We start from the raw sequence: 9,750 nt of genomic DNA on the forward strand, positions 1-9,750 counted from the left end.
CACCAAGGAACCCCCCAGCACTGAAGAATCCTGAGACTTTTCCTCTGCGTCCAGTTCCCAAAATGTGTCCTATGACACCATGTCCTTTCTCAAAATGAAATTCCATTCATGGGAATCATTTATGATGATGCAATGGAAGGACGTTGGGAGTTTGGCTGTTTGGGTAATATGTTATTTCTTATGAAAAAATAATACGATACTTGAAACAATTATGGTAACACCTCTCAACTTCAGTTTACTAATGGCTCGTCTCTGTTGTGTGAGTCCTCAAGCATGAGGCTCAGCTGCATTGCACATTCTAGAAACTCTTCCTGTTACTCTGCGTGAGCTCCACACCACTCCCACCCAGATATTTATACCTCCTTTGGCTCCAGAGTTTTCTGTGACCCCTATTTATGTTGGGGACCTCAAAGGGGCTGGATAGACTTCCCTACCAGAGTGAAGCTAAGGGCCCTTTGTATGTGTAACAGAAGCTCTGACAGAGATTGCAGCAGAGAAAGGTTAATGCAGCAGAGGGAGCGAGCCACAGAGAGGAGACTTTGCTCCATCTGATTTAACAACGGACGAAACGCCTTGCATCCTTGCATGTAGTCTTTAAATCATACTGCAGAAGAAATGCCGTGTACTCACAATAATATTTTTGTCTGATACTCAACATTGTGGATGATAATTCTATCATAAACAGTGGCCTAGGGACCTACACACCATTTATAACTTTGGAACTAGGGAAGTGTTTTTGTCCACAGAAACATAAACATATTTATAAGTTAACCTTTAGTACACAATTGATTTGTACATTGGGAACTAATCCTATGTCATTCCTTTCACTCTGACCCACGTGTCAGAAGAGGTAGCGTTACCTCCTCCCAAGGCAGGCCATTGGATGGTCTGTTGGGCCAGGTCAGAGGGCTGAGCCACTCCTTTTGCAGACAGCCAACCAGTCTCGCTGATGTTGGAGACACACGTGCTTCCTAAATCCCATCTGCTGTTACTGTTCTCTACGTTCATCCCTCCAGCCTTTGCCATGCTCTAGACAGAACTGAGTCATCTCTCTCTCTCTCTTGTCTACCTCACAAGGAGGAAGAACAATGACATTGGATTAGTAAGAAAAAGGATGTAAAGACTGAATGATATTAGATTAGGAACCTTTGGCCAGAGGAGACCAAGATGCCCCTAATGGGTAAGTGTTCTTCCCTTCTCTTCCTTGTGGGAGGTTACCAATAGCAGGTTACTACACCCACAGACCAAGAATAGAATATGGGTCTGGGTCTACGGAAATGCCCCCCCCCAAAAAGGAAATGTCCCAAAAAGTTTTTACATGTTTACCTAGGTCCCCAGACACCTCATCAAGAGACTTTCAGTCCAAAGTTCCAACCAGAAAGGGATCCTCTTTCTATACACCCCTCAAGAACCTACAGCAGATGATCAAGAAGTTGGGTATTCTGTTACGACATGTTTTAGAACATCAATTCTAAGACTTTTTCATGAATAAATAGCAGAACCAAGATTGGCACCAAGTATGGTGCAACACAAATGTCTGTTTCCCCCCGTAACCATATATGCTCCTTTGCCCTAAATTCCTTCACCTTTAAAAGCGACAATCCTTGTGCCTGGCATGGCTTCTCCCCTACTTGCTACAATCCAAGGAGGAACAACTCCCCTTAGTCATAGGATAAGCCTGTAATCCAGGCTGGCCATTAGAGTCACACTTAAATGTCCCCAAACCTGCATCCAACCTTCACTGAACCAACAGAAGCCCTAAGATGCGTGAGGATTGGTGAGGAAGTTTTTCTGAGATCCTGAAATCCTAAGGAGAACTTTCTTTCCACCAGATGGAGAAATGCGTCTAAGATGAAGCCAGTATTCTAGGAATGGCAAGAAACAAAGTTCCAGGGGACCTAGCGAACAGTCACTCCCAGAGCTTCCAGCCACATGGGTCTGCATGTTTCCTTTCTGTTTCATCTAGACTGAGCTGCATTCCTGTCCTGTACAACTTTAAGATTCCTGACTAGTGCCCTTTGATTTTTTTTCACAGTGTGTTATAGAAATCACATGAAAACAAAACAAAACAAAACAAAAAAACACAGGCTACTTTTATGAAGGGTCAATATCAATCATGCAAATTGCTTACCATCCATTTATCACTTCTTAAATTCATTATGCAGAAAATTAATACCCTATTTATGGAATAACTGCGTTTTTGTAGGGGTCTTCTAATTAAATCATTATTCAGTTTAATTGAAGCACCAGAAGCACATTGATTTGTCAAGAGTCCATGTGCATTATTAGAGTATTAATTTTTTTGAAGATTTATGTATTTGTTTTAGAGGAGGGGAAGAGTGAGAGAGAGAATCTCAAGCAGACTCTGCCCTGAGCACAAAGCCCAGTGCGGGGCTCGATCTCAAGACCCTGAGATCACAACCTGAGACAAAACCAAGAGGTGGACGCTTTACCAACTCGAGCCACCCGGCTGTCCCTAGAGTATTAATTTTTTTATTCGGACTGGTTATCTTAGCAGTTTGCTTTTTAACAGCAAAATAGCAGAGGAGGTCTCTGCATTTCAAGAGTGAAGCTACCTCACTGACCGTTAACTGCAGGAGGCATCTATGCAACAGGAGTCACGACTTCTAGAATGTCGGGTGCTAGTTCAAGGGGTACTTCATCCGAACACAGGGATGGATGAGTTTGCTCCACAGAGAAAGGGACATTTTCTAGCTAGCCCCAGAAAAACTCTGTCTAGACCAATACCAGACGCTGATATCAATTTGGAGCCTTCTAGGAAGCATCCTTTGGTTGGGAGTGTGTTGTCAGCGAAGACAGAAGGCAGCAAATGAAATGGGGATGTGTGCGCTCTAGAGCAGAGTATTAAGTTAGTGGAGAAGACGTGATCTCCTCTCCATAAGAGGGAAAGACAGCAAGAAGAAATATCTGGCAGTATTGGTTAAAAATAAAATTCATAGGATTAGAGGTAGATTTCCTCCATGGAACTTACTTGAATATCAAGGCCCCAGCAGCCCAACCAACAATTCACACACGTTGCTCTAGATGTGACACAGATGCTGAGGGGAGGGGAAGGTGGATTGCAGGAGGAGGGCATGTTCGTGTGTAAAATCTAGCTGAGTGGGCTGTTTCATACAGAGGGAAAAAGGGAAGGGAATGTATAATGATCTCATTATTTTTGTTGCGTACATAGTCTCAGATAACATTTTTGAAAATGTTTTAGTAATTTAGCTATTACGATAGAGAAAAACACTGCCAAATGCAATCCTGTGTCAATGGGAATACGTTTCATTTCATAAACACAGTTCATTACACCAAAACCCGCACTCGGAAATTCTATGAGAAGCCATCGATTAGTGCAAGTGGTTTGCAGCTAAATGGGAGCTAAGTTCCTCTCGCCTGGTAATGCCCGTTAGTCGCCTGTAATGCAGTATTTTCTTTTCAACATAATGTAAAGCATCTACAGGCCTCAGACATCGGAAAATCACATGACTCATGCACAGTGTTTCAAAAGAGAAACTTTAATTGCACTTGTGGTTCCTAAATATTTTGCTCTTCTAACATGTTAATAGGGGAAGGATTGAATTATGCGTCAACCCACAGACCTTCTTTCCTGTTGATTTATACCCATGCAGGTAACCACATCTATTTAGAAAGGCCCTGCTTTGCATGTATGCAGAGCAGCTAAAACAGCTACTACAAATGCTATTTGCATATGCTGTGTGTAGCCCCGTTCTGGCAACCTTAATAATAGCAGAGTTTCAGAAGCTTAGGTATATTCTTGGAGTGACCCAATTCACTCAATCACCCTCCAGACACAATGCAAGGCTATTGAAGGGTCCGGGACCCTGGCGGATTTGAAGGCTTTGTCCTTATTTCAGGATGTCTTTGTTCCTGTAACAATAGGTGACATCCCACACAATGCAATGCCATTTGTACAACTGCCTGCTGAAACTTCCTGTTTAGAATGAAGCAGAGAGATTTCTGAAAGGCCTGGATAGGTTAGTGAGAAAAGGGGCCAAACAGAGCCGGATTTCCAGGATTTTTCTCTTGCCGAAGATGAAACCAAATGTGTGCAGGTCAAGAGGAATGAGAATATTCCAAGGGGCAGCCAGTGGGGTCAGGACAGCGTTCACAGGTCCGTGAACTCTCACCAACACTCCTCGGGGGAGGCATCCTCACCTGTACCCAAAGCCAAGGTGGCTTTGACATCTGCAGAGCATCCTTCTTGCCTTCCGGAGGCTTGAGGGAGGGCATCCAATCTGCACTTTCCCAGAGACTGCCGTGAATGAAAAGATTTCCTTGAATTCTTAACAACACCTTCGTGTAGTTAAAGCTAAGGTAGGTATTCAAAAGCCTGCCAAGTAAAGAAGAAAAAGAAATGCATCTTCTCCACAAAGGGTCACTGAAGAAGAATGCACATTCCTGGAAGCCTCTAACAGGACTGTCAGAGACCTACTGTCCAAGCACGCTGCTCGGGCCCATCACCTACAAACATGTGGCCAGCAGACCTCTGGGTTCTGAGCCTGGGCTGGGAGCCGTCTCAAGTCCTCAAGTCCTGCCCTTTTATGGTCGTGTAGCAGGTGGGGCCTGAGCATGTCCACCTCCCCGAGGCTCTCCTTCATCACCAGGAGTAGCAGTAGTGCCTTGCATCGTGGCTGTGGAAGGGAGCGAGCATGCAGAGCACGTCATGGTCCTTCCCACTGAAACTGGATACGGGAGACATTTCCCCACACTTGGAGCCGATCCTCGTTAGACTCTTGGACCAGGATTACAAACCCATAACATCTGATCATTTCCAGCAGAGCTTTCCAGCAGAGCTTTCAAATGGGTCTAGATCCTTTTCCATGGCGACGTGTATCCTACAGGAGTCTTTGCCTATGAGGCGGGTCTTGGCTTTACCCCTGAAACAAATGAGCCTTATCGGTGGCTTGTTGATGCAACACAAAGTAGAGAAAAATTTATTTGGCAACTTTTCTCTTAGGACATAATAGAGTTAGATGAGAGCCCAAGAACACACTAACGGTACCAAATGCACTCGTTTCTTTGCCACTGGCAATAACAGCTGACATTTATTGAGCAGATAGTATGGCACGGGCACTGCTGTTCATTCCATACACAACATCATTCATCACTCCTCGGAGGGAGATGCCGTGATGATGTTGATAAAAACAAACGAGGCAACTGAATGAAATGAGCTAGTGGATACTTGATCTTAAGCAAGAGAGGAGGGTAGATGTCTGCTACCGGCAGGCACTCTGATGAAATATTTTGATTATGAAATACTATTATCTAATACTTAGATAATCAGTAAGGTTCGATCAGTAAGGAGTGAGTCATTGTGAGTGCCTCCAGTTAGCAGCCTCATTTAGCAGATGGGTCGGTGCAAACCTGGCCATGTCAAGTGATCCATGGCCAGCTCGTGTTCCCTTCTGTGCTCTAACTGTATCCTGGCGCCTGGTTTCAGAAGCCCGAGTAATCCCTACGGTAGCTGCCAGCAGTGTCACATTGGACCGGTGACTTAACCTTGCTGTTCCTCAAGTAGCCTGTCGTAAGATGGGGTAATAACGACAGCCCATCGCGGTGTGGGTGTCACGAAGACCAAATTAACCGAGTTGATGCCGGGCACATAACAGATACCCAGTAAATATTAGTTAATACAGAGATCGCTAACTAGCACTCGTCCATCTGTTCTGTGCAGAACTCTTATCTGGGACACACAATCCCAGAATTCAAGCAGGCGAGTGAACTGGGAATTACGATCTGGTGCAAGCTCCCACCAAGTTCCTGGTGCAAGCTCAGGAACTTCACTTCAGGCGACTTCCAGCTGCCTGGCCCCCACTCTGTGGGCCTCCTGGTCAGTCTGCCTTTGCTGCTTTCTCTAGAAAAACTGCGATGTCTCTTCCTTTCTCTTCCAGTATTTGCATCTAACAAATCCTTTCTTTTCTTGGATGTTGACTGTTTGCCTCTCACCCAGAGTACATTTGTGTTCATTCCATGGTCAAAACTGTATTTTATCAGGTATCAATTTTCCCCTCCAAGAACGTGTGTCCTCTAACTACTAAATGGCAGGTAGTGTGCTGGGGCTGGATATACACAAGTAAATAATGCAAAATCCTTCAGTTGGCACAGATGCCTGTGTCATTTATCCCGACAGTGGAAGTGAAGTCAGTCCTGTAAGTGCAGACAAATGTGCAGACAAATGTCCAGAAAGTGTGGAGAGGGAGGGCAGTGGTGACCCCGAGAGACCTCCCGAGAGAGGGCTGTTCCTCGTGTGAAGGAGTAAGAGCATCCATCCTTTCTCCTCACTCTTGAAAATTCTGTGCTACAGGCTAGTAAACTTGAAGAGATTTGGGAGGAGGAGCAGGAGAGAATGAATTGATCTCATTTCCCTGCACAAAAAAGAACTCAAATGACTATCTGCCAGGGGATATGACTGGGAGGGTTAGAGCACCTGCCTTCCTGCAGCTGAAAGCAGCTTGAGAAAAGTCCCAGAGGCAGTTTTGAGTCACGACTCTCTGTCTCTAAAGGAGCTAAGGAGGAAGCACGTGGAGAGGAATCCACCAGCAAGTCCTCCGTCCCCATCGTCCCCCAGGTCATACCCGATGCCTGTGTGAACGCAGCCATCACGCCACTGAAAGTCTTGCTCCAGATCTCATCTCTGCTAACTGGAAGCCATGTGGAGTCAGAAGGGAAAACAGAGACAGTAACAGAGGTTCCCCCCACTATGTTTGTCCTCTCCCTCAAGAAAAGGATGTGCCTTCTTAGGGCCTGGGACACGTAACGACTTGCTGTACCTTATCTCCTAAAATTTCACATAGTTCTCATAGTTGGCCGAGAGAGCAGAGACACCAAGAACTCATAACATCATCTTTAAAAACTTGCCCCTCCTCCCCTCTGTCATCCCTCCCTGTAACCCCCACCAGATAAACAGAGGAGAAGACAATGATGAGCTGTGATTTGCAGGTGTTGTGGGTCAAGTGGGGAACCCACATTCCCTAAATGACAAAAGATTAGAACTTCAAAGTCATGAGCTCATTTTGAACATCGGTATACAGGTGTACACCCGTAACCCACAATGACAAATTTTAAGTCCTAATTTTGAAACTGAGCCAGGAGAGCAATGGATTCATGTAGATGTGGTGGTCACCCCCAAGGCTTTCAAGCCAGTCGGTATGAACTTCCATGGCCTGAGCTGAGTTTTGAAACAACTTGTTTTAGATCCCAAAAGACACACAAACTCCTTATCACTTGAGCGGGTCCTCTCTCCTGGCGCAGATAAAGTGCCTGCCCTACACTGTCCATGTGAGATTCCATCAGCAACTGGAGGGCGTGTGATATAATGCATGTCCACACGGGAAGAATCATCTTTTACCAGCGATCTGCAAGCACTACTGAAAAATTTTCTTCTGTGATCAAATTATTAATGCTTTCACATCAAACAAAATTCCTCGTCTAAGCCCTAGGTGAGGATCAGATGCGTTTCGATACCACTATGTGATTATGTCCAAAATAGTTCTGTGTCTACACATGCGAGGTGACAAGCTGTGTATATGGAGTTATGGCATTTAGTGAGGGATATTAGGCGTATCCAAACCATAATGAAAACTGTATATTGAGATATAATTTTTCTTCTACAGTTTTATATGCAGTTGACAAAAAGCAGGCAGGAAAAATTATGCCAATAACGCAAGTTACCCCCTTGCCCACCAAACGCCATGCGTTCTCCTACAACCATTTTCCTATTATGGATGAAGTCAAAGATGAAAGAAGAAATCACTGGAGAATTATCTAAAGGAAAGCGTAATTACACAACTATTGTAATTAATGCTGTGGAAATCATTTCTGTGAGTATGAAAAATTAATATTAACACTTCTATATGAAGACTACAATTTTAAGTCAAGCTGGTCTGTCAACGACAAACTAATTACCATTTTGAACAAAAAGATAGAATATGCCAAGTGGCAAAGTATGTGCTCAGCCTTTGTTTAAAGAGGCAAATGGACTTGAGCAATGATTTAATTGACTCCACTCAACATAGCTCATTTAGACCTAAAAGAACGACTTCTTAAATAGCAGGTTATCAGTCTTAAAATTATCTAGATAATTGCTTCAGATCTCCCAATTTCTTTACTGTTAACACAGAGCTAAAGAAACATCTCTCATTAAACAACAATAAAAAATGCAGATTTGGTTGATTAATTCTCTTCCTCAACAAGCTGAACTTAAGTATTTATTGAGTATCTATTTTATACCAGTCCCCAAAGAAGCCTCTTAGATAATGAGCCTTTCTTGATTAAAAAAAAAAAAAAATACTTAAGATTTTTGAAAAGTATGCCAAGCCTTCCACACCCTGGATCTGCTTTAATCTCCAGTTACCTCTTCTGTCCAGTAAAATCCCAACAAAGCCGTCTTGCTCTTATTCAGCTCATTATACCTCGGGCTGCTATCTCTGCTCTATACAGAGCAGCATGTGCTTAAATCCTTCAGCCTCAGATGAAGTGTCACCCCCATTGTGAGGTCCTCCCCATTATGGCTCATCTACACTCAGTGTCTTAGAGCAATTTAAAAGAATGAGATACATTCACATGTGCTAACGAGGAAAACTGTCCAAGACAGATTTGGAAGAAGTCACTAGAAGCATGTGAAGGTTCTTTTTCGCACGTGGCTGCCTAGATCCATGCTCTGCCTTCCCTGTGCTTAAAGCTCTGAAAGGTGCCAGCGGGTTTGGTCTGGCCGAGGGAAGGCACCAGTGAGGGCGAAGACTGAACACGGAGACATCGGGTGTCTCCCCCCTGCTTTGACACGATGCCCGTGGCAACAACTGGGCTCCTCCTGAATTCACTGATTTCAGTGGCCTTTTCTCCATGGTTTTGCCTCTCATTGAGCTCCTTCTCTACATCGAGTTCTCTCTTTTGTCCCCTTGTGTCCACAGGGTGGAAATGGCTCCCCACCACTTCAGGTCCCGGCTCTCACTCTACCTCATTCACATTCAGCACCAGGCATTATTGGATACAGTCTTAGCTTTCGAGGTTTTTAAGAGTGATCCAAATGGTATCTCATTACTTTTATCTTGTCTTAGAGGTCTTCTAAAACCAAAGATAAAATACACTTATTTTTAAAAATAGAATAAATGTTTAATCTTTTAATTACCGTACAGGTCCATGTGCTTCTCCCATAAGTTCATCATCACCATAAGGCACAGTATGTGTCTCAGTGATTTTATTTTTTCCTGTATCTTGAAACGTTTTGCTACTTATAATCCCAGAAATTATATCATCATCTCTCATCCTTATTCGTTGATTATTCCTAGTAATGCTTAAAAAAAGACCAAATAATGAGAACCAGAGGGCCTGGAAGATGAAGCAATTGGGAAACATATCCTTAGCCTTCTGTTTTCTTCTTATTGGGCCCAATGGACTGCACAATCCTCAGCAAAGATTTAGAGACTGGGGATGACTGTGGGAATTGAGAAATTTTCATGTCCCATCCCTAATTGTACAGAAGAATGGCAGAGGATAACCTTTCACATTCATTAAAATGAAAAAGCAAGAGACACCTGGGTGGCTCAATGGTTGAGCGTCGGTCTTTGGCTCAGGGCCTGATCATGGAGTCCCCAAATCAAGCCCCCCAACGGTCTCCCTGCATGGAGCCTGCTTCTCCCTCTGCCTGTGTCTCTGCCTCTGTGTGTGTGTGTGGGTGTCTCTCATGAATAAATATTTTTTTTAAATCTAAAAATAAATAAAATA

At 43.9% G+C, this 9,750-nt stretch overlaps 1 long non-coding RNA gene across 1 annotated transcript in view; it reads right to left on the reverse strand.

Moving 5' to 3' along the window:
- LOC144313381 (uncharacterized) overlaps nt 1–8,491 on the reverse strand; it is a 30,320-nt gene extending 21,829 nt beyond the window's left edge. The window contains exon 1 of the long non-coding RNA XR_013379039.1: nt 8,381–8,491. This is a non-coding gene — a long non-coding RNA (uncharacterized LOC144313381). The remainder of the gene's footprint in view (nt 1–8,380) is intronic.
- Nucleotides 8,492–9,750: the final 1,259 nt, after the last annotated feature.

The sequence above is a fragment of the Canis aureus genome, chromosome 5 (genome assembly GCF_053574225.1).
Source record: "Canis aureus isolate CA01 chromosome 5, VMU_Caureus_v.1.0, whole genome shotgun sequence".
NCBI classification, from domain to species: domain Eukaryota; kingdom Metazoa; phylum Chordata; class Mammalia; order Carnivora; family Canidae; genus Canis; species Canis aureus.